This window comes from Lutjanus erythropterus, chromosome 18 (assembly GCF_056507025.1).
Source record: "Lutjanus erythropterus isolate fLutEry1 chromosome 18, fLutEry1.hap2, whole genome shotgun sequence".
Classification (NCBI taxonomy): domain Eukaryota; kingdom Metazoa; phylum Chordata; class Actinopteri; order Lutjaniformes; family Lutjanidae; genus Lutjanus; species Lutjanus erythropterus.
The window spans coordinates 13,734,308-13,761,173 of NC_139334.1; the positions used below are offsets into that span (position 1 = coordinate 13,734,308).

At 39.9% G+C, this 26,866-nt stretch overlaps 1 long non-coding RNA gene across 1 annotated transcript in view; it reads left to right on the forward strand.

Moving 5' to 3' along the window:
* Positions 1 to 26,866, forward strand: part of LOC146310790 (uncharacterized) — a 114,455-nt gene that overhangs the window by 69,755 nt on the left and 17,834 nt on the right. The window contains exon 4 of the long non-coding RNA XR_014772314.1: positions 13,771 to 14,033. This is a non-coding gene — a long non-coding RNA (uncharacterized LOC146310790). The remainder of the gene's footprint in view (positions 1 to 13,770; positions 14,034 to 26,866) is intronic.

Here is a 26,866-nt window from a genome sequence, read left to right on the forward strand (position 1 = left end):
ACCAGGAATTTCCACACTTAAGAAATAGCAATCAGACAATGTTTTTCTTTAAAAATTTCTCAAGCCAACTAATTAATTTTTGCAGGTGCAAGAACTGAGGGTAGTACTTAGTTAGCAACAGGTATTCAATAATCAATTAAGCAATCAAAAGACTGATTAGCTGAACTATTTTGATAATTAAATAATTGTTTCAGTGATTTTTCAACTGAAAATGTCAAACATTTAGCTTTTTAAATGTGAGGATGTGTTGCTTTTCATTGTCATTTATGATTGTAAGTGAAGAGTCTTTGGGTTTTGGACCGTTGGTTGGACAAAAGGAGCGATCTGAAGACATCACTTTGGTGAATTGTGATGAGAATTTTTCCGCAATTTTTTTTTTGTTGTTGACATTTTATAGGCTAAATGATTAATTGATTTAGGGCTGTAACTAACAATTATTTTCTTTGCTGATTAATCTGTGGATAATTTTCTTTCTCTTTGGTCTTGTGAAAAGTGTTTACCAATGGGTGTCATGCAAGAATATTTTTGTATTATCTTGATTTATCTTACTTTTTTAGTATGTAGGGCTCGTAAGAATGCACCACATCAGATTCAACAAAGGCTTGTAACTTTAGATAACTGGGTAAATGATCCGCTGGTGTGCATTTGAGTGCATGTGCAGGGGACTTGTAAATTAGCGTAATTAATACCATATATGGCTACACTTCCTTCCGTGTTTGTCAGGAGGTGTTCATTCATGAAAATGGCATCAAAGAGTAAAGAGAAGAACTTTATGAGTTTGGAGTTTGACCATGAAGGAAAATGTGTCATTTCAACAGCGCTAGCAGTGGAATTAAAAGACCTGCTAAAGTGAAGAAACGAGAAAGCGAGTGATGTTAATAGCCTGTTACATGAGGGTTGTACTGTCCTTGAAATAAAGCGGTCTTGTCTTGATATGAATATGCCTCATCACAGCAAGGGGCGAAAGATGACTGCAATGAGGAGGGGGTCAAAGTTTCCATCATGGAGACAGAGGAAAGAATAAGTGAGGATGGTCACATGAACAGCAAATTCATAAACCTGCATGTGAAGATATACAGCCAATACACCCGACAGCAGGTAACAATACATCATTAAATTAATGATGATAGGCTTTATATGTAAATTTACAATAAAATTATAATTTTAAATTCAGTCAAACTGGATAATGTTGACATAATTATGAGGTGTAATTTATTTTTCAAACTCAAAATGTCTTAAGACTGAGGAAATTTACAATTATTAGTGAAAAACTAACTGAACAGGACTCTGCAACAAGTCTGGACCACTCTTAAATTGTGTTTGTATCTGAAAGAAAATTCAAAATACAAGAAAATTGGTGACTGTGAGAAGTTCTCCTAAATCAGTCATAGAAACCATTTAAGAACAAATCTGTTTGCGTGAATGGTTCTTGCATGAGGCCCAGTGTTCCTAAATAGTTGGTGATTAGTTTAATAATCGATTCATAATTGATTATTCATTGCAGCTCCAAATCCATCTACCAAAAATAATCGTTAATTGCAGCCGTACTTATTTTACATTCAGGATAACTAGACTTCTCATGTGTTCAAACAGCAGCAACTATTGTGGTGAATATGTCACCGGGCACCTGTTTGCATGTAATACTTTCATAATTGGTAGACTGAAAGGAATTATAGAGAAATGAAATTTCACTTAGTGCACTTATGTGATATGTTTTTCAGTCAGTTTTTGCAGATGAATGCTACTGTTGTAAAATAAATTGGAGTAGTGTGCTTGTGGAGACACTTCACATGTTGCCCTAGTGTTTTTACAGTGCTGTGACTTGTAATGAGTGCCTAATGCGCTGCCACTATTCTAAAATAGGGAAAATTACAGTGTGTGTGTTACACTCAAATGAATTTTTAAGCGACACAGAAAACATTCCTTCTGTCGCATCCGTACCAGGCTACATGTGGCGCTCATGAGAAAAGCGAGATCTTAAAACAAACCCTTATTTGGATGCTCCTGCTGGTTGTTCCTGTGGCAGCTTTGAGAAATATTGTCGTTTTGTTCTACTGATGCTCGTCGTGCTGCAGTGCTGCATTTTAAACTGTTGAGTCAGATTTCATTTACCAGCTCTTTCATCTGTTTTAACTCAGTGAGGCGAGCTATCGCACACAGTGTGTCTGTGCGCCCGCATGTGTGCGCTTGTGATTTAGCAGTGAGGAATATGTGTATAAATTTGCTGAATTTGTGTGGGCCTGCCTGTGAATCGTGCTACTTGTGCTTGTTTTGTTTGTGTGTGTGCACCCTGTCGTGTGTGTATCTGAATGTGTGTGTGTGTGGCTCCCAACCCAGAGCTATTATGTGGAGACAGCAGGTATAATATCTGCAAACCTTTGCCGCTGTGCTGGATAAGTAATGGCCTCAAGACGTCACCTTTATCTGTAGCCACACTCCTGCAGCTGGGGCTGTGTATTCCCTGCCTCACACTCCCTCCATGATACACAGGTGTGGCATTGTGTGTGTGTGTATGCCGTTTATCCCCCACCCCCCTTATGTATTTGCCACACACAAAAGTGGTCATGAGGAAGGCAGATAGGGCCGAGACTGACACATTCATTTCCTTAACGGCCGTGGATGTGGTGGCAGCGCCGCCGCCTTTTAAGCAGCTTTAGCTATATATCCCCTACAGACGTAGACGCTGGGTGAGCCACTGGGAGCATCCCATCATGCCCTGCAAACGGAGAAAGGGAGGCCATGGTGGGGACAGATAGGAGGAAGGAGAAGAAGGAGGAGGAGGAGGAGGAGGGCGATATTCAGACAGAGACTGAGAAGGCAGAAGCGGCGAGATGCGGGGGAAAGAGACAGAATGACGTGCGAGATAGATAGGGAGAAAAAATTGAAATGAGACGGAGGGAGGCAGAGGGAGAGGTGAAACAAAGGAAGAGTTAGATCGGGAGTGAGTGAGCTTTGTGGTCTCAGGCTCCATGGGAGGTTCAGCCCAATCATTTATAAAAGGTAAATGCTGTCAGGACGCAGGGCGTTTAAAGGCGCGGCGCTGCAGGTGTGATTTATGCTCTCAGTACGGGGCTATAAATCACCCTGCCTTTGTTTCTACAGGCTGCTGCTGCTACTGCTGCTGCTGCTGCGGCCGCCGCGTCAAGACATAACCATCCCTGCCTCATCTACAGCAGGCACACACACACACACACACACACACACACACACACACACACACACACACACACACACACACACATATAGTGGATAAACAGCAATAAAGACAGAGCACAGAAGTGTGATGATGGGAACGGATGGCTGGATGGAGAGTGAGCAGAGAAGGGGTGACCGGTTGGAGTCTATGATAAGATGTGTTGAGTCAAACACACAAAATCCCACACACAGCTATCGTTGCAGAGCAGGGAGAATCTGCTCTGACAGTCTCCATGTTTCTCCATTGTTGTAATTCAAACAGTGTTTGTGAATGTGACCTGCTGTCTTCTAAAGTTTGACTCTGGAAAAAAACAGAACCAGACTCCAATCTGTGAAGCTGTCAAAAAGCAATTTCTGTTTGGTTCTGGTCTGTAGACTTGTGCAATATTACTATGAGCCCCTTCACCCAAATTAACATTTTTACATCCACATTTTTACCGGTCTAATCCAGATGTACTCGAAGCAGCAGAATGATCTGTAACTTTCTTTTCTCACCAAGTCTTTTTGTGTTCTTTGTAAACTGAGCTACCCCGGAAACTGTCTCTTGACACCTTTAGAGGCAGGATTCTTGTTTTTGTGAGTTCTCTTACACTCTTAGAAATAAGAGTTTCAAATGGGTTCTCCCTGAAGGGCTGAGGTTCTACCCAGACCCATTTGCTTCTGGAGAACCTTCTTCTTTTTTTTTTTTTTAACAGAAGGGGGTTTGTCAAGGGTTCTTTTTCAGACTAAGGGATCCATTAAGATCCCTTTTCATCCAAATAATGCTTTTGGAAGAGAAGTCTTTGAAGAACGCTTTTGTTGCTAGTGTTCTCTGTCCCATAATAGAAAAGTGTTCTTGGTAGAACTCTCCAGGTGAGTTTTAAATAAAACCTTGGAACATAAAAGGGTTCTCAGTAGAACCTCCTTGTGGATTCTAGATAAAACCATGGAATATTAAAACTGTTCTCAGCAGAACCTTTTTGGCAGCACCACTAGAAGGTGGAACCCTCAGACAGAAAGGCCTTTTCCGTCAACATGGAACCAGCCTTGTAAAGCACTTAATTTCCACCAAAAACTGGTCCTGAAGCCTGAAAGTCGGTTCCCAGCTGGAACCAAAAAATAGCAGGGTCTCCTTGGGAACCAAAGTGGGCTTGTCATATTCTACAGGTCATTGTGCATTGTGCAACACTCTTACTCGATGATGTCCTTGATTAAATAGTTCCACTCAAAACTGGTGGAAATTTGAGCTAGTTTGATAGCACTGAGAGTCTTGAATGGAACAAGTTCAAGAACTAGAGCTAATTTGGTAGAAGGGTTCTACGTGGAACCATTACACCATATGATTCTCTGTAGAACCTCTCATAGGGGTTGTGGGTGAAGCCTTTCAAAAAAGGCTGTAGGCAGAACTCGCTGAAAGCTGTGCAACCTTTAGAAACCATTCTATCAGGAACCAAAGTGTGTTTTTCTCTGGGGACATGCCGAAGAACCCTTTATGGTTCTAGTTAGCACCTTTATTTCTAAGAATGTAGTGTTGGCAAAATGGATTTCTAGATTCCTACAGGCCTTTTTGTTTCGTGTAAAATATCATGTCATTCATTCAGAAGATTCTGGTTCTTTTCACCAGAACAGTACAATCAGTTACACATGTATTTCTCTGGTGAATAACACAGCATCACTGTACAGCTACCAATGTCGTGCCCCAGTCACAAGCCATAGCTTGCCAGAGTTTGAGTGGTGAGGACATAGGCAGTATTGATATGGTGGCTGTGTGGGAGGGAATGGCACTTCAGCAAGGTCACAAGTCCTGCTCATGACCGTCACATTGTCAGCATTCTTTAACTAGCACGGATAAAGCCCTTTGTTTTCTGTAAAACACCCACCACTTCTGATGGGGTAAGAAACGGGTTCCACCTCTGTCAACTGCGACGTATACAGAACAGCAGTGTAACGTTGTCGAGGGTGTGAGAAAAGCATGTTTTGGAAGTTTCTCCATATGACAAATGGTGAGTCTGTTACTCATTAGAGTGAGGCTGAGTGAAACCAGCATCCATCATCTTAGGGGAAAATTCCATTGTCTCATAACCTGCGATGTACAGTGTCATCAGTTAAAGATATTCAAAGCGTTTCTTGAGTTTTGTTATGAGGTGGTGTTATGATTTACCTGCGTCATGTCTTTGAATGATTTTCAACAATGCCCCGAGAGCAAGCCAACCCATACTGTTGGTTTATAAAATGGACAGATCCCTGGCAAGAGTTAGAACAAGAGTGAGTAACAGATAAGCAATTATAAAGTCCCTTACTCAAAATGCAACTTGTCTTGCTTGCATTATGCAATATTGAGGTTACTGTTGGTAGAGAAATTGTATGTCCTTGTTTTTCCCCTTGTTAGTTCTGCCTTTAATCTCATTTGTTTTGTAACTTACTGGAAATACATTAGAAGTACATTTGTCTGATTTTCCCCCAAATTGTCCACAAGAGTCTTTTATCACATAATAATAATAATAACAACAATAATAATGATAATTTAAAGGTTGAATATGTAAGATTTGTCAGTAGATGCACCAGAAGAGTGACTGTTAAGTCTCATTCCCATGACATCAAATTCAGATGCTTTGGGTTGGTAAAGCATGTAAGCAAGTACAGTTAAATAAAGAGAAAATAAGCAGGTATGGGCAGAGGGTGGAGTCGATGTGGATGCAAGCGCCGCCACACACTTCTGGTGGGTTACCTTTAAGATGGACCCACATACACAGAAGCATCAAAGCTCCAGAGGTCACACACATACGTCCATGTGAATGGAATGTAATGAAACGAGTCTCCTACATTTTATGCCTTTATTTGTATAATTTATTCATCATTTATTTGTCAGTGGAGTAGTGATGCCATCCTGCACATTTAAAGTGTGGAATTACTCAATTTATTTTGCATTGTTTTGACAGATGTCTGAATATAAGTGAAAACAGAAGTAGGCTCATATGGAGGGCTGTGCAGGAGACGTATCTTTTTAAATAAATAAATTTAAAAAAATAAAAAAAACAATGAAGGGAAATAAAATCCTAAAACTTGTATTCTAAGTTTTGATTTGTGCTCTCAAAATGCACTCAAATAAAAAATCTGAACCTGTGGCATATGTTGGTTGCAAGTTCCCTACCATGGTGGTAGATTCTCTTAATTTTTCAAGAACTTGAATAGTTTGAAAACTGTAGTAAAATGCATTCTATTGTCTTTTGCTTCTACTGTGTTATCTGTAAATCATGCCTATAGTCTATAATAAAATTCTAATATAGTCTGACCAAAGTCTAAGTAACAGAAAAGAAAGAAAACCCTCAGATTTGATATTATTTGTCATAATAATAATGATAATAATAATAATTTATATTATCATTATATAATAAATCGACCATTTTAGCTCTACTACTACTTCCTTGCCTTTTGTGTATTGCTCCTGCCTCTTTCCAGTTCAATTTTCAAGAAAGCAGAGTTACTGTACTCCTACAAAAATGATGTAAAAACAACTCACAACGGCACTCCGTCCTCACACATAATCAATCCCTTCGCCCAAACCATATTTCAGTCATGTACGCATCACCCTCCACAGAAACCCAATTGTATTCCAGAAAACGGTCAACAATGCTCTCCACTCAATACATAATACAAGCGTATAAATCACCTCGGAGAAGGCTCTCTGTCTCTGCTGCTGTGAGAGCTGGGGAGGAGGAAAATGGAGCTGTAACACGCAGCGAACACGTACAAGCTGACCTGAATGGCTGCTGGTATTCTGATTTCCCCCAGGAGCTCCTCTCTGGCCTGTGCCGGTGTTTTAGATTCCAGAGGGAGACCATTAATGCTCAGCCTGTCGACCTGATCCATATGTATGGCTGGCTGTTCCGTTCTGTTCAGCTCCTCGCCTACCTGACTGTCTCAAGGCCTGCTGCTGGAGCCCAAATTGGTTCCTCGTCTTGCAAAAGATAGAAATAGAGTGGCGGACATGGCCGACACAAAGGACAAGCAGGGCTGGTTTTACAAGGTGATTATTCAGACCATGCATCTGGGTGTCTAGCAGCAGCTAATGGGCTCCATTTGCAGTCTGAGGAACACAAACGGGTTCCTGTCCTTTAACTGTGGGACCAGTTGGACTGGGTTATCAGTACATGACTGATTACCACACTGTCCTGTCAAACACACCAGTTAAACCTCCTGACACTGTGCACTGTACTACAAACGAGGAATGGAAATGCATTTTACTGCAGCAATTATCCCAGTCCTGTGAGGTGAATATGGTTTATCGGTTTATTGGTTGCAGCTCACTTGGTCTGTCTTTTCTTACCTTTCTCTCTGTCTCTGTCTGTCTCATCCCCTCTTTACTCCCCAGTAGAACAGGGTGTGATTTGTCACTCATGACGGGATTGGCCTGATATCCTTTTAATGGTCACATACGCTTATTCGCCACAATCTCCAATTGGCCAGCTGCACTGACTGAGCGCAGTTGAACAACGTCTAGACAGTCTAATTAACAAATCATCTCTGAAGCACTATTATCCCACTTTGGTGACAGAATAGAGAAGACAGAAAGAGTAAGAGAGAGACCCATTGATTCACTGTTTGATATTTGTTTCATTGCTATCCTTCTAATTAGGGCTACACTAACGCAGCGCTGCGCAGTTAATCGAAATATTATCAAAAACACAGTATGTACAAGTGCAATATTCAAATTGTAGATGCTGCAATTTTTTTGATAAAGCTAAAATGCCCTGGCTTAAAAATCTTATTTTTCTGATGAAGGAAAACGTATTTCTTTTATACAGACCCCAACAAATGTCACATAATTGTGATTTTAATATTTTTTTTGTGTGAAATTGAAAATTGTGATGCAAAACGTATGATTGCCATTAATCGTCTATCATAATGCAATCGCTATATCTGTCAAAATGATCACAGTATGATGTTTTTACCATATTAAACTAATTATTATTTTCATTATCGATTAATATGGCGCTTCTTTTTACGATTAATCATTTAGTCAATAAAAAGGCAAAAAATTGTGAAAAATGCTCATCACAATTTCCCAGATCTCAAAGTGACATCTTCAAATGGCTTCTTCTCTTTAATCAACAGTCATTAATCCAAAGGCTCTTCATTTACTGTCATAGATGACTCCAAAATCACTGAAACACTGACTGATATATACTGATTGGCCTGATAAGGGCCTGTCACTGACACATGAATATGCAGTATATGAATATAATATATCTGGAAACCTTTTTGAAAGAACATATAATGCAGAAAATGATGCGTCTGTGATTTAGATTCAACACAAGGCAGAACATTTATATGGACAAGGTATAAATGCTGCAGAGCTGGGCCCTAATTGACTGACAGCATTAAAATATTCAGCAATTAACTCATACTGAACAATGCTTCTGTTTATTTGGCTTTTAATTTTACTTTTAAATATTGGTTATTTTCTGAGTGTTGATTTCTACAGTTAGTGTGACAGTATACCTTCTAAGTACCTTTTCAAAGTCATATTGGAGAAAAAATCCATATAGGAAAGATCTATTTTCATTCCCGTTCTAAAACTCATCATATTGGCCTCCGTATCAGTAGTCAGTGAATTTTTCCCATCTAAAATCAGTATCTGTATCAAAAATCCCTTATTGGTTGGGCTCTAGTGGCTTGTCTTTGCCATTTATGACAGTGAATAAAGAGTCTTTGGATTTTGGGCCAAAGAAACATTTTGAAGATGTCACTTTGGGCTCTGGAAAATTGTGATGAGCATTTTTCCACGTTTGTCATTTTACCAACTAAATGATTAATCGATTAATTGTGAAAATAATCAGTGACGAAAATATTAAACAGAGTTAATAAACTGATTATCAAAATAGTTGGCAATTATTATTTTTTTTTCGATTGACTCATCTCATTACAGCTCTACTTGTAATTCATCTTCAATGAGTCTTTTCTTTCGTCGTGCTTCCATTGTGCATTTCGTTGTGTTGATTCACAGGTTAAAAATAATTCTTGAGGAATGGCCAGGCCTCACTTGACATCAATTTAAAATGTGAGTGGTGGAGAGTCTCTTTGTCTTTATAATAGTGGGAGCCGTTTTGGCCTGTGTTAATATTAAAAATTAATAAAGCGAGAAAATAAAGTGGATGTGAACTGTGCTGTCCAGATATAGCGGGCTCTCGTCGTATTCATTTAGCACTCAGCATGAGTCTCTAAGTCATCTTCTGGAACAAATAGTGAGGCCAGCTTGTATGACAGTACATCCCATCACATTAGGGTGCACTACAAGGACAGGATGGAGGAAGAGTCAGAACGTATCCTTTTAAAACCAAGCAGAAAATTTCATTAAAACCCTTTTGTTATGGGGAGATGTACTCAATCATATATTGAACAAATACTGTGTTTTCTGGTCTTTTCTCTGCCACTGCATCACAGAAATACAGAAAGATGAGGCATTCTTTGATCATTAATATTTACTAAAAGTCAGGTCTTACAATATTAAATTAGAGTAGATGCAGGACTTCTGTACAAACAAAATGAACACCACCACTGTCATTGCGTTATTATCGGTGTTTAATCAGTAAACTGCAAACTACTTTGTTGGACCTGATTTATGTCTCTCTTGTGGTTATGATGTGTAGTTTTACATACCTACTTTGTCATAAATGAAAAGGCTGTGTGTGCATGAAGATCCTTGGCAAACAAGACACTTGACAGAAAAGTCTTTATTCAAAAGAAGTCACATTTCTGATGTGTTAAACAGTATTTATTGCCTTGTGTGTAGTGCGCTGGAATCCAGTGGCAAAGAATTGCTGTGAAAGTTTGCTCCTCCTCTTGAAAAGTATTACATAGATACAGTGTTTTCCACTATCCTCTCATAACTGAATTTTTTAGATATTAACTCTCTGCTATTCCTAAATGTCTGGACATTGAAATTCCTTTTAAATGAGATGATGAAGGAAAATCTGTGCTCATTAAATGTCATTCAGTTCTTGTACTGAACATTCTGTACGTCCTGTTAAACAACATTTCGTCCCCTAAGCCGCCTTTAGGATTATCAGGGCTTAAAGCAGAAACATTCCAGAAATATTATAAGTATATTTAAACCCAATTTTATGGGGGGATTCAACAATCCTGAATAAAAGTATCCATATAAACTAATAAATGTTAAAATCAAATCAAAATGAATCAAATAAGTCAAAAATGTTGAATATTGAAACTTAAAAATCTAAAATCATTCATTCACATACAGGGATTACATAACGGGTTCTTCCAGGGCCTGCTTTAGCATTTTAGCTTATTGTGATGTCACCTTAATCTTTATCCCTAAACTCTGTACAACCAAAACTAAAAAGTTCTGCAAGTCAATGAAACATATAATAATAATAATAAAATAATTATAATAGTAATAAAAGGAATTGTGTAATAAATAAAAAACACATAATTCAGACATATTTTTTCATCAGATTTTACTAAATAAATACACAAAACGTATTGATCCAAAAGATTTCTTCATGTAGAAACATGAGAATTTCTCAACATTCCATAAATTACAGTATTTGAACAGTTTATCTTTTTAATTTTTCGGATTAAGAAAAAATATTCTAATAGGAGTAGAGAATATCAATATGAATTTATTACTTATTTGTTTCAGTAATAACATACCACCCTCAACTCAGTTTAAAATTGTGTCTGCTTTGTTCATTATTATTAAATCATCTTATTATTAGCAGTAAATTAATACAAATTGAATACAGTGTCTGCTGTCATTAATTTGATTCAAGCTTCAAGCACCCATGTGAGTATGAAGGAAAAAGTGGTGACTAAGAGACAACTCTGGACTTTTTTATTTATTTATCGTTTTGCATATAACACTAGTATTATCATATATAATATTACTGACATACTGTGTGCATTTATCAGTTTTACTTTGATTATCATAATTGTCATGAATCTAAAACAATTAAGATTAGGACAAGTCTTTTGCCAAGTGGAAAAATAAGGCTTGATGATTGGCTGAGAAAATGATCAAAGAACAGTTTGCCCATCACTTGTTGTTGGCTGGGGGTGTAATCCTAATGTTGGCAGTCTGGAAAGAGTCGACTGCCTGCTTTCCAGTCGACACTCTGGGAATTTTTTTAGACGTGTGATTTTGTATTTAATTTCAAATTGTTCCTCTCAAATTTGTCATCTGTGTTTATGCATTTAAAATGTTCAAACTGTTTAATATGAACATTGCATTTTGAAATATATGCAGGTTTTCTCTTGGCAAAATTGTACCCCATATGCAGTCTTCTTTTTACTGATATGAATGATACAAGAGTGACAGTGTATCGCTGGAGGAGGGTCTCCAGTGAATTACCCTGTCAGACTTTTCATTAATGACACCTATAAGGCAGAACATGTGAAGAGCACACACAGTGGGACACAACTACTTCCAGTATCTCTCCTCCTGCCACCTTTCTTCTTATCTTTCCTGCATTCTCCATCCTCCTCTCTCCACTTTAAAACCCAAGTAACCTCGCACTTTGCTTTTATTGTGGTTAAGGCCTCTGGAATTTCAAATCCACAATAGCTTTCTAACCATGTACATAACTGTGAGCATCTAAAAAGTATTAGTTTTAATAATTTAATTTAAGTTTTTGTTCACTTTCCTGTGCTGGGTTTGCATTGGGTGTGCTTGTGCTTGGACATTCATAATGTAAATTCTGCCATTAATTAAAAAAAACGAATCATAAAAATCCATCTCACTTGCCTCTATGTCTCTCTGAGTCTGAGCCAAAGGGGAGCAAAAGCTGTTATATCCTTCCAGAAGAGGTAAAAAAGTAATTTTACCAAATATAACCAAATGTCATCTTGCTATGTTGTTGGATGACAGAATAGAAGTAGTAATGGATCATGAAGGAACACACACATTATCAAGAAAGGACATATTCTCACACCTATTTTTCTTATTAAACAGAAAAATACAACCGGTCACCTTCTGAATCCAAGTTTCTCTCCTTTACCAAACTTAGAAAAGCTTGTTAACTCTGTGAAACACACTTTATTTAAACGTGACAGATGGAAACAAAAATAAACTAACCAAAACTGTCTTGTCCAGTCTTTCCACTGCTATAAAACCCGGTGATCTCTTCACAGTCATCAGGACTCCTTTGAAAAAACAGTAATTTTACCTCACAGGACACCGGAGTTGCTCATCTACCGCTGCCTCAATCCACGGCAAGTGATGTTAGTGTGGAATCCGAACATGTTATACGACAACACAACAAATTCACTGATCGAGGCACCGTTAGGCCAGCAATTCTTGTAAAGGTAGAGCAAGGTAAAATGACTGTTTTTGTCCAAGAAATCTGATGGCATAAACAGTAGCTTCAGTTCTCTGCTGGAAAATGTTGAAAAATGCTGTTAAAGTAAAGGGGTGAAAGTGCTCTAAAAGTGGATGAAATACTTTCTGCTGCTGACCCTGTCCACAGCAGTACATTATTTAGCTTCTGTGTTGAGACTCTTGAAGGAGCTATCAATAAAAACATGATCGGCCACGCCCACACATTCTTGAGTCCAATCAACAAAATGAGCTGTTTTTGAACTTGGTTTTCTAATAGTTATGAATATTTATCTTTGCTCACATCTTTCAGGATGCTTACTGGGAAATTAAACTTTGATATCATATATGTATTTCCACCAAATTAAAGCCACATTTTCAGAGGCTTTAATGGAAGTTTCTTTTGTGCACAATGTGCTTACGAGGATGTAACAACAGTGTGTAAGAGCAAGTGTGCAGATGTAGCTGCTTGTTTTGACATTGTTGCTGCCTTGCATTTTACATTTACTTAATGTAATCATAGGATTTTCACTGAAACACAGTTTCATTGTGTACTCTACTTAGACTTTTCCATAGTTTTCGTGCACATTGGAACAAGGCCACCCTAAAGTAAAGTGTTACCAAGACGATCCCTGAAGCGAGAGCTCTGAGAGCTGCAGTATTATGCTTTACACACTATCATCCCTGGTTAAAAACAAGGGGATTTATCAGGGATGTCTCTGCCTCGGCTGGGGCTAGGGGGACCAAATTACACCCCCAGTGTCTGGTTGGAGGCGGGGAAGGAAATAGATGGGTCCAGATATAATGGTGATGGCCCCTGGGTGGTACTCCTGTGAGGGAGAAAGAGGAGATTAGAGTGGAGGTGTAAGCTCGCAGTAAGATTACATTTTCCCTCTTTTTAATGGATAAGTGCTTCTCTTTTTTTCTCCTGTTTCACTCCCACTATTCTGCTTCTGTTTCACAGTGTTCCTTCTCTCTCCCTGCCCTCCGTCACCACACACACGCAAAGCACACACACACATAAAAAAGCATACCCATGCACGTACACATGCACATATGCATGCACACACACCAAATGCACACATCTCTCCTCTCTCCCTCTGTCACCCTCTCCCTCCGTCCTCCCTCACTTGATCCTTACACCTACGTGCTACAGATGGTTTCATTTTATAAGAGATAAAACCACATTTGGTGGAACTGATTAAACAGAGGGAACAACATCCCCATCTGCCATTTATTCCAATCTGAAATTGCTTGGGCAGATGCTGACATCTTTGGAAATGATTGATTCACCCCGTCTGGCCAGAGAGGAGAGGAGAGGAGAGGAGTGGAGAGGAGAGGAGAGCAGAGCTGGATCCTCCCCGGGGCTGCAGCTTCCTGCCGCCCTGCCATGGCACCACCGCAGTGTCACTTCACCAGTGATGGAGCCCCCAGCAACCCCCTCTCCACCCCACCCCAAGCCCCCCCATCTCTTGTCTCCAGCAAGCTGCCGCAATCAGCACAGGCCCTGATTGGACTTGGGCAGGTGAGCGCAGTACACTTTAATCATGAGGCCAGTACATGCCAGATCATCCCCTCTGTATTGGTGTGTGACTGTGGGGTGGCAGAGTGAGGGAGGGTGGTCTGTGTGGTTCACCCATGCTACAAATAAACATGTTTTCTCACTTATCTTGCAATAGCCATGCACAACGGACTTTCCTGTTGTCTTCATTTTTGAGGCTCCTGTCGATAAGTGTTTCCCCCACTATAACCACAAAATATAATGCGAAAAATTAAATTATCCAAAGAAGAATCTCCTCATGCTTGCATGCTGCATGCTCTAAATAGTCATATCTGATATCAAGGAGAATCAGACCAATTGGCAGGCATTAAGAATAACTATATGAATATGCAGCCTTCCCATTTGCTTATGTAGGTCACTTTGAGGCATCAGTATTAAAATGAGACTGTTTCCTAACCATTTAAAAACTCCTTGAAGAATGTTTGAGATCTCTCTCTCTCTCTCTCTCTCTCTCTCTCTCTGTCTCTCTCTCTCTCTCTCTCTCTCTCTCTCTCTCTCTCTCTCTCTCTCTCTCTCTCTCTCTCTCTCTCTAAGATTTTTGCTTTCCAATGAATACAAAAGAATGGAAAATACAATTGAGGCAAAAAAAAAATTGTTTGAGATGCTTACATCACTGACAAATTAAAGTGATAGTTCACCCAAAAATGAAATTTCACTCAATATCTACTCACCCCTGTGCTGATGTGAGGATGGGTGAAGATCTCCAGTTCACAAAACACTCCCGTAGCTTCAACGGAAAACAGTGTTGCAGCCAAAGCCAGTACAATTGAAGTGAAAGGTGAACGGTTTTAAAATGTTAAAAAAGAACTCAAAAAAACACAGTTGTCTCCATATTGCTTGTGTGGTGTAATCCAAGTATCCATAAGCTGCGACATTAAAATTTGACCCAAAAAAGACGCCATTTACACCATGTTTTAGCCTAAATGTCAACTGTAGCCTCTCAGACAGGATCCACATGCAAACGCCTGAAGCAAATACACAAGCTCTCGCTCAAGCGGCGCAGCTGCAGCAAAGAAATGATGTTCCTCTTCTGTGTCGAAGTCCTCAGACATTTTCTTCTTTGTTGAAAGTTTGTTGAAATGCCAAAACAGAAATACCAGCATGTTTTTCTGGTTATTCTGACCCACAGTCCCCTACACAGTGGAAGATATGTCACATCTGAACTGCTAAGAGAGCACAGACAGATGACAGCTCATTTTCTGTGTTCCAGATCGCATACTCTTCCTTTATACATCAAATTTCGCTATGGACTGCGACAGATGTATAAGCAATATGGTCACAGTTCAAGGTGCAATGTTATGTCAAAAGAGCATGTCCCAATTGTATGGGTACTGCATGCAACAGTATTTACTTTTTAAGGGCAACTGAAGTAGGTACTCAAAAGATAAACATGACATGTAGGCTTGTGACATGTAGTATGGGAGTGGAAGTACAACTGAGGCTGATAAGAATGTCATGAGTTTTGTAGGTACTTGATCCTAAATCATAATATTGGACTTTTCAAAATTCTGATGATGGTGCCAGATGAGAAGTGAGGTGATCAACAAGGATTCATCATGAGCGAAGCCTAAATGTGTATAGCAAATTTCATAGCAACTCATCAAATAGTTGAAGCTTCTCAAAGTTAGATATCAACATCTGCCAATAATCAGGCCAGTCTGAGGCTCATAGTAGTTACTTGCAGCCACAAGTTGGTTTTCTTTTGTTTTGTTTTTATTCTAATACATGATCAGGGTTTGAGGATTTAGAGTGCACCTTCAGATCCCCATAAAGTGAAAGGTAGAATCAGTTCTGTTAGCATCTGTTAGCATAGTGCCATGCCAGCAACAGCAATGTGTCTTTTCACAAACAGTGTTAACATTGACCTGGAAACACACATGCGTTACTTTTTACCATCTTATTTTATTGGAACTACTTTCTGCTAAAGGAAAAGCGTAGCAAGAGTGTTCTCTGTGTAATCGAGGTTAACAGGGACTCTAATTCTGGAAAGAAGTGTTGCCAGCACTTTTTTTAAATCCCATTTTTTATGGCCTGACCATAATGAAATCAGATTTACTTAAAACCTGGTTACATAAAATCAAAACTACATGCATGGCTAGATATTAGTAGAAGTTAGTGAGAAAATATGTTTATTTTTTCATACTATGGATGAACTGTGCCAGTAAAGGTTTTGCCCTACATTGATCCCTGTTTGTTTGCAGTAATTATCATCAAGCCTGACGTATTGTAACCTTTGATCAAATAATCAAGGCTGTTTTCACATCATTCTGTTTGTGAACTTTCCTGATTGTGCAGAACGTGAACTAGTGTTGTCGCCGTGCTCTCTACCGCCGAGGCCACGTGACATAACAACACTTGTATGAGAGAATACCAATGGGTCCCCTGGTGATTAGATATTCCACTCAACCTTCATCTAATCAACATTTATAGTGTCCTGCCTGTGGAATTACACTGCCCTCCACTAAATCGACTCTGCGTCATCACTTGTAAACACTCAAGCATTTTAAGATGGAAAACTCTTCCTGCAGAAAGTGCCATCAAAGCCAGCGGTGTGTGAGTTCGAGTGTGCGATCAAATGCGCGTAGTCTCATAAAAACTGCTGAGCTGGGCTCTTCAATGCAATCAGGCGCCGGTCTCAGCTCATATACTTGTTTGATGATAACTGAAGATGGAGGGAGAGTGATGGAGCTCTCCAAGGGACCGCGGCGATAATTTAGCTCGGGGAGTGGGTGTGAATCATGGTGAAGGCACAGGGGGGCTGGAGGTGGTGGATGAATCATTAGGGTGGGGGCAGGGGGAAGGATGGAGAGATGGAAGAGAGGGTAGAGTCCCTGGGGACTTAGATCCATCAGACAGCGCTGCTGTGGCCTCGACTGCAGCATCGACCCGTAGGACTGCAGCCTAAACCTGTCCATCTTTATGCCTCCGTGCAGGCAACATTGGTTTTTCATTCTACCATTCATATGTCCGTCCATCCCATTCTTGTGAACACCATATCCCAAGAAGGTCTTAACAGAATCTCTTCAAATTTAGCACAAACAATGACTTGGACTCAGAGACGATGTGATTAGATTTTGGTGGCCAAAGGTCAAACTTTAAGGTCTCTGTGACCTCATGACCATCCCATTCTTATGAACATGATATCTCAGGATCATCTGAATGAAATTTCTTCAAATTTGGCACAAATGTCCACTTGCACTCACAGATTAACTAAATAGAATTTGGAGGTCAAATGTCACTGAGATTTCATGAAACATGTTTTGGGCCATAACTCCAAAAATCATCTTCTAATTATGACCACATTTTAACAGAAATATCTAAAATGATAAAGTGGTGTCATTTTATATCAAACAGGTTAAAGCTTAGCTGGCTAAGTCAAATTAAAATTAATTTGTATAGCCCAATATCACAAATCACTTTACAAACGGTGGGCGACAGCTCCTGTATTGTAGACCCTCGAAAGAATAAGAGAAAAGTCCCCCCAACGAACTTTTCTCCCTCTGTACTCTTCTAAATAGTCTGTAAGTGAAGACAACATGTTTCTCAATGGAAATTATTCACTGCAATTGTACATGTCAACACAGTGAAAACAGTTTTGCAAAAAGTACTCTCTTTCTTCAAAGTCTTCACAATATATATAAATCTGGACAAACATGTATGTAAACTCCAACTTGACTGGTTGGCGGAGACACAACCACAAGGTAGTAATTCTAGTTTCTTTCTCATCTCTGCCTTTTGCAAACTGTTGGTCTCACTAGTCTTCTACCACTGTGATTCATAGCGGTCCCTCTCTTCCTCCTCTCCCACTACCATCAGGCATGTCATTCCACATCAGAGGCCTCATCTCTCCCTTCTCCATGTCTCTCGTAAGCCTCTTGAAGTATGACTGGGCCTGAGAATGGCAAATGAATTCCCAATCTGAATGCATACTCTCACCCTCTCCCCTCTCTGTGCCGCCTCCATCTCTCGCCTCGGGCTACTCATTCTACCTCTCCTCCCCTCTGTCCTCCTCTTCCTTCTCCACTCCCCCTCTACACCCGTGGCAAACTCTGATGGGATTCAGAGCAAATTGCTCACCCCTGGAAAAAAAAAAAAGCCACCGAATAACATAAAAGGAAGAATTGTTTCAGTTAGCCTACTGCCATTTTGCATGACTGTGTGACATGATGAACAGCGCACGCTCTAAAACATAGCCCTAGACTGCCCTACTTCTTCTCCCAGTGCAATAATCCATTACCAGCAACATCCACGCCTTTTCAAGAGTTTCAGCTCCCCAAGGCTTTGACTTTGGACAGGCAGAGGTTAGAGGAAAACAACCTGAAAACAGCCTTATCTCCCAACACACGAATGTTTGTTAAGGCTCCCCCATTAAGTCTCCCCCTGAATTTGCATATTAATTGCATTTTGGCTCTACTTCCCTCCTTTAAGGCTGCTGTTTATAGGTGCTTTATTTCTTTGAGAAGACACAGACGTCCGCAGGGAGCTCACCTGCAACAGAGGACAAGGAATTGAATTCTGCAGGAAATTGCTTTAACTTCAGTGTAATCGAATTTGCACCCACACACACCTTGACTTGAGGACCTGGAGGTCACGTATGCATGTGGATATACATGTATAGTACATAAAGAATACAGAAATCCGCACATATAGCACACTTATCAAACACAGAGAGAAAGCCTTCTGAAACAACCTGGAAAAATGATCACCGTCACAATATGGAAACTCAGATGGTTGCTATTTTCAAGCTACCTCTCACGTCTTACATATTTTCCTGTCCCTTCCCTGCCTTTTTTTCCCCCCTTCTTGTGAATTGTGTTTACTGCTTAGACGTCAGAGCATGGTTTGGCAGCTTTCTCAACAAATGTTTGAAAAGATGTGAAAGTTTTAATGACTGGATTGAGTAGGGGATAAAGGAACAGCTGGAGATTCTGTAATGTAGTGGCTATTCTTATATAGGAGAGGTACACTCAAGCTGTCTCATTTGAAAACCGACGTTGCGGTTTTATCCATACTTAAGAATAACAGGTGATTGAGCATTCTCTCGTCCCTATCTCCAAAACAATGTGACCATATGGGACTTATTTGAATATGATGTACTCAGTGGCACTCTATATGTGTGATATCACATTATGCAGAGTGGGCCTATTTATTATTTTCAAGATAATAGTTTCATTTCACAGATTATGACTCACATGGATTTTTTTCTCCCACAAGCTTGGTTTCAGTGATAGCACGGCATTTAATAGAAAATACCAGACAGTAGGTGAAGTAGTCATTATTTTGATTATTATCCGCTGCCAGTAACAATGTTTGTGATGATCTGTGTCTTGAACATAACTATTATATTCATTGGATACAACTAAATTCCACCACAGGAGACTTGGTTTTATGGTAATGGTCCTTCATTCGGCTGAAAATCTAATGATCTGCACTCAACCCATCGGAGTAACTCAGTTCCGGGGCATTGATTTCCTTTGTGTTGCAGATTGATCTGTGGCCTGTTTGAGCTCAATATGTCACAGCCTCCCTGCAAAAGGGCCACAATAAAAAACAGATGCATGAACACGAACTACAATAGAACAGAGTAGAATAGAAAGGCTATACAATAAATCAAATACCATGAAAAACATTCTGCTAAATGCACATTTCAGCAGGTATCACAGATTAAAGGCTCATGTATGCTTAACATTAGATATGCATTAGAGTTGGGATGTCGGACAATGCCATCATCTATTGCGATGCGTCTAAAATTAAGATTAGATGGATTACGTAGATTTTCTGTAGGCTTCTTAATGAAATTGCAATAAAAGGTTTACGAGTAAAAGCTATGAAGAGTAATGTATCAGAAATTTAGCCTCTATGATAAATATAGCAGCATATTCTAGTATTCTAATTATTATTCTAACTCCTTGTACCAGATTTACTAAAAGAAAAACGTCTTATTTAATCACACTATTGCATACACATATACTCTTAACTGCCCAGGAAATCATGTTTGAATTTAGTTACATACAGAAAAAAATATTTTTAAATCTGCTATCTGTTTTGCAGCTTAATTGCTTAATGCTTTAACAGAAATACAATGATATCACTGTCCATTGCAATGTTTCACTGTGGACATCGTCATATGCCGATTTGGTAGACATGAATATGGATTGAGCCTTCTGTGCGTACAGTGATCATTTCATCTGCATTTGTGCTTGTTTTCTGAAAGCTTACAGATATGGATGAAACAGAGCAGTACCACTGGAAGTTGTGGGAATCAGTGTAACAGTGTAACCCATAGTACAAGCGAGACGCGACCACAAGACACAACAAAGATGTTTGAAAACTTTGATATTGAAAATGACATTTGTTGTCCATTTCTGTCATTGGCAGTGATGTTTAAATTGTTTTGAAACTAGGACCTGACCAAGACTGTATTTTTTGCCTGTTGCAGATACCGATATTAGTGAGTTAAAAAAAAAAATCTGATATTGATATGTTGGTCAGTGATCTTTATGCATATATTCTGTATCCTGTATAAAAAACATTTTTTGTAATGATCCTTCAACCATAGTTACTTACATGTGACAAAGTTATGTAATCGAGGCAGAATATTTTACAGTTTAACAGTATGTCCAGAATGATATCAGGGCACTGAAACAGTAAAGTTAGACTGGCGTTTTTAATAATTATAAATGACTATACATAAAAAAACCACAAAACACAAGTTTGCATTATAGTCTGTTAAAAAAAGGTTTAATATAGTCGCATATTGGACAACATATCAATGTTTTCATAAGTGCCAAACAAACCCAGTAGTATTGAAACACGGTTATTATGATAGTTAAAATTTGTACTGTAATACTATTTGCCAGAATTTTAGCAGTTTGTGAAACTGATTATCGTATAATCCCTGCAGCTGATACCGATACAGACTTATATAGCTGTGATAGGCGAAAATCTGGCTGATAATATTGGTTGACTGATAGTCGGGTTCTGTTTTCGTACATAAAGGGAGCATAAATGAGCCTTAACCCCTGCCTGCACATATTCTAAATGAACAACATCATAGAAACTCTAATGGTGATTTCATAGATGCCACTGGATGTACGTTTGGACTCTAACATGGTCATTAATGTGCAGCTATGCCACTGGCCATAATGCCGCTGCCCTCTCCACTCTACGGTGAATAATATGTGAGCAGTTGCCTGGGAGAATGCAGAGTCTCATTATGGCTCCCATTGCAGTGGACCACTCCCCAGATCCTCCCTACAGCAGCATCATCTCCCTTCACCCACTGGACCACAGCCCCCTAAGGCAGATGCACACAAGCATATGTGCATGTGAACACACGCACACACACACTTTAAACCCTTGGTCTTTCCATTAGGCCATTTACTGTAGCACCCTCCTCTTATCATGGTTGTCTGACTTCTCTGTCTCGTCTGTGCTAATGCAGACTGGGTGCAGACCCCCACCAGCATGTGTTTGAGAGAGAAAGAGATCAGTGCCTCAGTTTTAGAGCATTTATCGATGAAACAAACAAACAAAGAACTGCACAGGGACCTTGCAGTGCTGTACATGTGCTGCACGAGAGCCCTGCATGAGCATTCATGCTTGTGTGTGTGCGCACATGTTCGACTCTGCTTTTAGGAGGTTTCTATGTGATATGTGTGTATAATGTGTTCTAAGGGGTTCGGTAGGCACGCGATGGGACACATAGGGCTGCTCTCCCGCAGATGCAATTAGGCTAAATGGGATTATGCCTATCACATTTCAGACAGGCCGGCCCCACGGCCACCTTGGGGAGAGGGTGATGGGTGGACGAGGAGGGGGTGATGAAGAGGGATAGAGAAAGGGGAAAGGGGGTGGAGAGGTGGAGAAGATGCAGAGCGAGGAATGTGGTCTCTAAGAGACAGCATCCAGTGTGGTTGTAATGCAGGCTTTAGCAGAGCACACTGATGCTATGCTGAAAGAGAAAACGTGTCTGGCTTCTTCATACTGTAGTGAAAAGGTTTGGGACGGTGCAATGTGGAAACTGTGTCTTTATCAGGTGATTCATCACCTTTCACACTCCATATATAATAGCAGCCTATGTTGTCTTTGATGTGATGTACTATAGTGAACCCCCGTCTGGTATCAGGCTAAATGTCAGCATCAACAAAGAAATCGAGGCAGGGGAGGCTGACATTTTCACACTGGATGATTCTGCCCATAGATTGTCCGCATAGAAGCGGTGCTCTATTGAACTGTGTGGTCACAGGGTGAAGGAGAGGACATGGATGAAAAGGAGAGGCTGTGTACTGTGCTCAGACTCTGATTTTTTTTTTTTTTTTTAAGTCGCTGCATTTTTAAAGGGATTGTATACAATCGAAATGCTGCATCCTCATAAATAGAAAAACAATGTTTTCATTCATTTTAATTATGAAGTAGCAGTTTTGCCTCATTCCAGGATAGTGTACTGTGCCACTGAAAGACTTACAAGTATATTGAAACTAGCTTAAACACTCAAAGTATTGTATGGGTGGCATTCAGAAAGGCCTAACACTTATCAAATTAAAGCCCCAGTGTGTAAGGCCAGGGGTCATCTATTGGCAGAATATGGCGAAAGTGCCATATAATAAAAACATATATTGTAATAAATAAAAAAGAGTTTTGTGGCCACCGTAGGTTCTCCTAAATGCTTGGAACAGGAGGGTCAGATGAATGATTTTTAGCGGTCACAGTCTGCAGCCTCACTGCTAGATGCCACTATATCCCACACATTTATACACTATTCATGTTAATGGCACTGCCAAGGGGTGGCTTTGGGGTCATTGCTACCCTGCACATCCATAATATGCTTCTATTTGATATTTTGTATTAAGTACTATCAATTTAAATTAATAATGTATATTTTTCAGAATAGTTCATATGTACTGTACCAGTATTAGTCTGCACACATCATATAATTAGTAACATTAATTCTGAAATAAGCCAGTGGTTTTCAAATTGGAGTCTGGGGATCAACAGTGGTCCTTTGCAGTCTGCCAAAGGTGTTAAATTGTCATGATATAAAAATTATATTTAATTAGTTTCTACAAAAACAGAATAATGTTTTAATTTTAAATCTGATAAATCTTTCTCCTATCTGTAAAGTATGCATCATCACCCATCAAAGGTGGGATCCAGCTCTCTCTTCATGAGTACTCTGTGTTGACATGGTGCAAATATTTTTGATACATGTCTAATATCTCAAATTATTCCAAGGGACATACTGTACATTAGGGGGTAGCACATATCTTTTAAGGCAGGGATACTCAGCTTGTTTTGCACGGGTGCCACTTTTGCAAAACTGACAGGAGACCAGAGTACATATAATAAATGAATATTATAAATAATGTTACTGACTGATTAACTTAATAAATTAAATGCTTTAATAACATTTGAAAGAGTTTTAACATAAATCATGAACATACTAAACTGTTCCTGCCAGTGACAGAATGAACTGCATATTTAAGCTTTTTTAGTATGAAATACACAAAATGGCCTCTGTCAAAAAAAAAAAGGAAGGTCATGGGACTGAAGGTTTAATTAAACATGTATAACTCCCTTCTGTTGTCAAACGTATCACAACTCACACACAAACTGAACAGTGAGACATTTGGGCCAGTGGTGGACCTTCCTCACCTACATGCACCTCCTTGGCAGGAGCAGAGCAAAGCGGGGCACGGTGCCGCCATCCTCCCAGTCTCCCACGCTCGCTCTCACATTAATCAAAAGGGATGTGGTGGTTCCCAGCTCACCTCACAGTCCCCTGGTGCCAGCTGTGTTTGGGACGGGCCCTGTTGGCCTGCCTGCCCCTAATCACACACTGTCATTGTTCCTTCGGCCTTGTAAACAGCGAGCCTGCTACAGCTGATCAAATCCAGGGTCACATACGCTCAGGACTGACGTGCACAGATGCATTCATGCAAACACATACATCCACATTCTCACTCCTATGTTGGCACATATGCTTTTTCCCTTTTCTGATTTTAGACTGTTTAGCTTGTATATTTTATTAACTAGAACTAACATGAACATGTCGCAGTAATCAAACAGGGCAAAATATTACATAGAAAAATGTAGATTTTTACCCTCTGTGCCAAGTACATGCACATAATGACTGCATTTCACATGCCGGTTCCCTCTGGTATGGATGTTTCATGAGAAGCCCATGTGAACGTGAACACTGAGCGTGTACATTTGTCATTGCGAGCAAATAACTGTCTGGGTGCAACCGGACATCTCTTAATGATGAGGAATTAAACGTTCATGGTAGACCACTGAGAGAGACTACAATATGCTCCTGAACACGGGGGGGACAGAGAACTGAGACCGAGGGGGGGTAAACTGGAGAGCTGTGATAGGATACGGCCCATTAATTATTGAATTTGCTGACGTTATGACAAATAGCGTTGTCCTAGCCCTCACCGGTGCCTGTGACTTTTACAAGGCCAGCTGGACAGAGTCTCAGCACTTCTACTGTTAAACCACATATGCAGGTTTAAAATCTGTGCTGCTTTTTTTTTTTTTTTTTCTTTTCAGGTCTGAGAGATTTTCTCAGCCCACCTGCAATGTGGCAGAAGTTAGATTAAGTAGCTGGAGTAAAGTATCTCTAAGCTGGGGTCATTTACACTGTTGCAGGAACTGAAATCCTCCTTGAGAACCACCGTGCAGGTTTTGGGAATAAGAGTAATTGAGTGAGAGGGTGCATGTAGGTGAGACAGTAAGCAAGCCAGTGTGGGAGACAGTTGCACCTCCGTGCAGGGTGTTTTTGCGAGGCGAGGCCAGCAGAGAAAGAAAGGCAACAGTGTGTTGTGTTTGCACTGTGTGGGACGGCCTCCTGCTCTTGACGTGCATGTGGTCAGCGGTGCCCTAAGTAGGCGTCCACTATGAATTGTGGGCTAAAACCCTGGAGGCTCTAGAGGGTATATAAACCCTGAATAGTCTTCGATGCATGCTGTCAACATCAAATACAGGGTGACACTTTATTTTGCAGTACACTAATAAGACATAACAGCCTGTACTTTCTATCAATTACAAAAACTAAAGATCATTTGTTAGACTTTATTAGAGGGTAATTAGGAACACATTACAAAAGAACTTTACTGTAAACTAAAGTGGAATTACTGCTACTTCTGTTTTAATGTGACCCTAATTACCCTCTAATAAAGTAAAATAAATACGTAATAAACTGTCTAATACTGTCTAATAAGAATATATTATTTCTAGTTTTGTCTAAGTGCAACCAAATACTGTACCTGACAGAGTAAAACTTGCTTTCACTGAAAACCTGCACATTGTCCTGTATCTGTATTTTTCTTTTTCTTTGTTCATGTCCCTACCTACCCCCAGCCTACTGTGAGTAATCAGTCATAGATGCATCATTTCATTGTTCGTCTGTATCTAACCTTCAGACACCTCCAACACACCCAGTGAGAAAGCAAGTGAGACATAGCTCTGAGAGAACATGCCGTACTCTACACTGAATACAAATGGGTTCTGTTTGGTTTGTCTAAAATAAGCCCCATTACAGCTGTTAACCTTTAATAGCAGCGATGTATCACCTGAAGAAGAAAGAACACAGCACATCTTTATCACTACTTTTAATATCTTACCAACATGAGTCTCTGGCGAATTGCGCAGGGCTAAAGTGTTGCTAATTTAAATTACTAAACAACTGGGTACGGCATACTGAATAATGACTCCTTTTATGTAAGACACTTAAGATTGACTGAACTGCAGCTAGAATAATAGCGCCATTTATGAGTCAAACGTATGGTGAGAAGTCACAGAGGGCACTCTGGGTGTATTTGTCTCCTGTGGTGTTTGCCCGTCTCAGAATAGAGTGACTGTCTGTGAGGGAGCCAGGGTCTGCAGGCCTTATTTCTTTGCTAGCTGCTCCGTCGTTAATGGCTATCCCTGTAGATACAGCCTGCTGCCAGCTGCTGCTCTGGCCCTCTGGAAAAGAGGCTGGCAATTAGACCTTGCACTTAAAACAAGGTGAGTCAGGACCTTTTAATGGTGCACTATTTCTACGCTCCCACACATGTGGCCGCTTAGATTTTCGCTGCGCCAGAGAACTCTGGGTACTGAGGCGTGGAGGTTAGTACGACCAAATAACTGAGGTAGTGGGTGGCTCGGTAATGGTGTGGAATTGTCCTGCAGAAATAGCTTTTTTGTGAAACTGTATGTGATTTACCCTCTACTGTTAATAGTTCTTTCAGCATCTCTTTCATTACAAGTGTCATTTTGTAGCCCCTGTTTAAAATTCATATCACAAAGCAGGCCTATTCAATTGGCAGCCTGTGGGCCAAATCAGGCCCTTTGATGACCTCAATTCAGCCCTTTGAGCATTTATAAATTTGAAAATAGTATATGATTGTGATTTTATTTAAAGTTACTACAATGAGTTTTTATCTGGACAGAGTTTTTAACCATTACAGTTTAATGCTGATGCTTTTATATGACCTGTATAAGCACACAAGGCCATCAGCATGAAGACTGACTGCTTCTACATTCGGACGCTCCTTGAAATCAATGAGACAAGCCTGTATGCCAAGTACGTTAGCCAGTTAAAACAAAGCAGGAGCAGATTTTTATTGAGAGAATTACAGTTGTCTTACGGTTGTGGATATTACTGTGGAAAAGCTACCACTACCGCTTTTGTCCACAGGGGCCTCCAAAATCAACAAAATATGAAAGTTCCTTGTGGTAGCTTTAAATAGCCTGCTAGCATTCTAATTTTATGAGTGTGTTGAAAATGTTTTAACTTAGGTTGTTTAAGC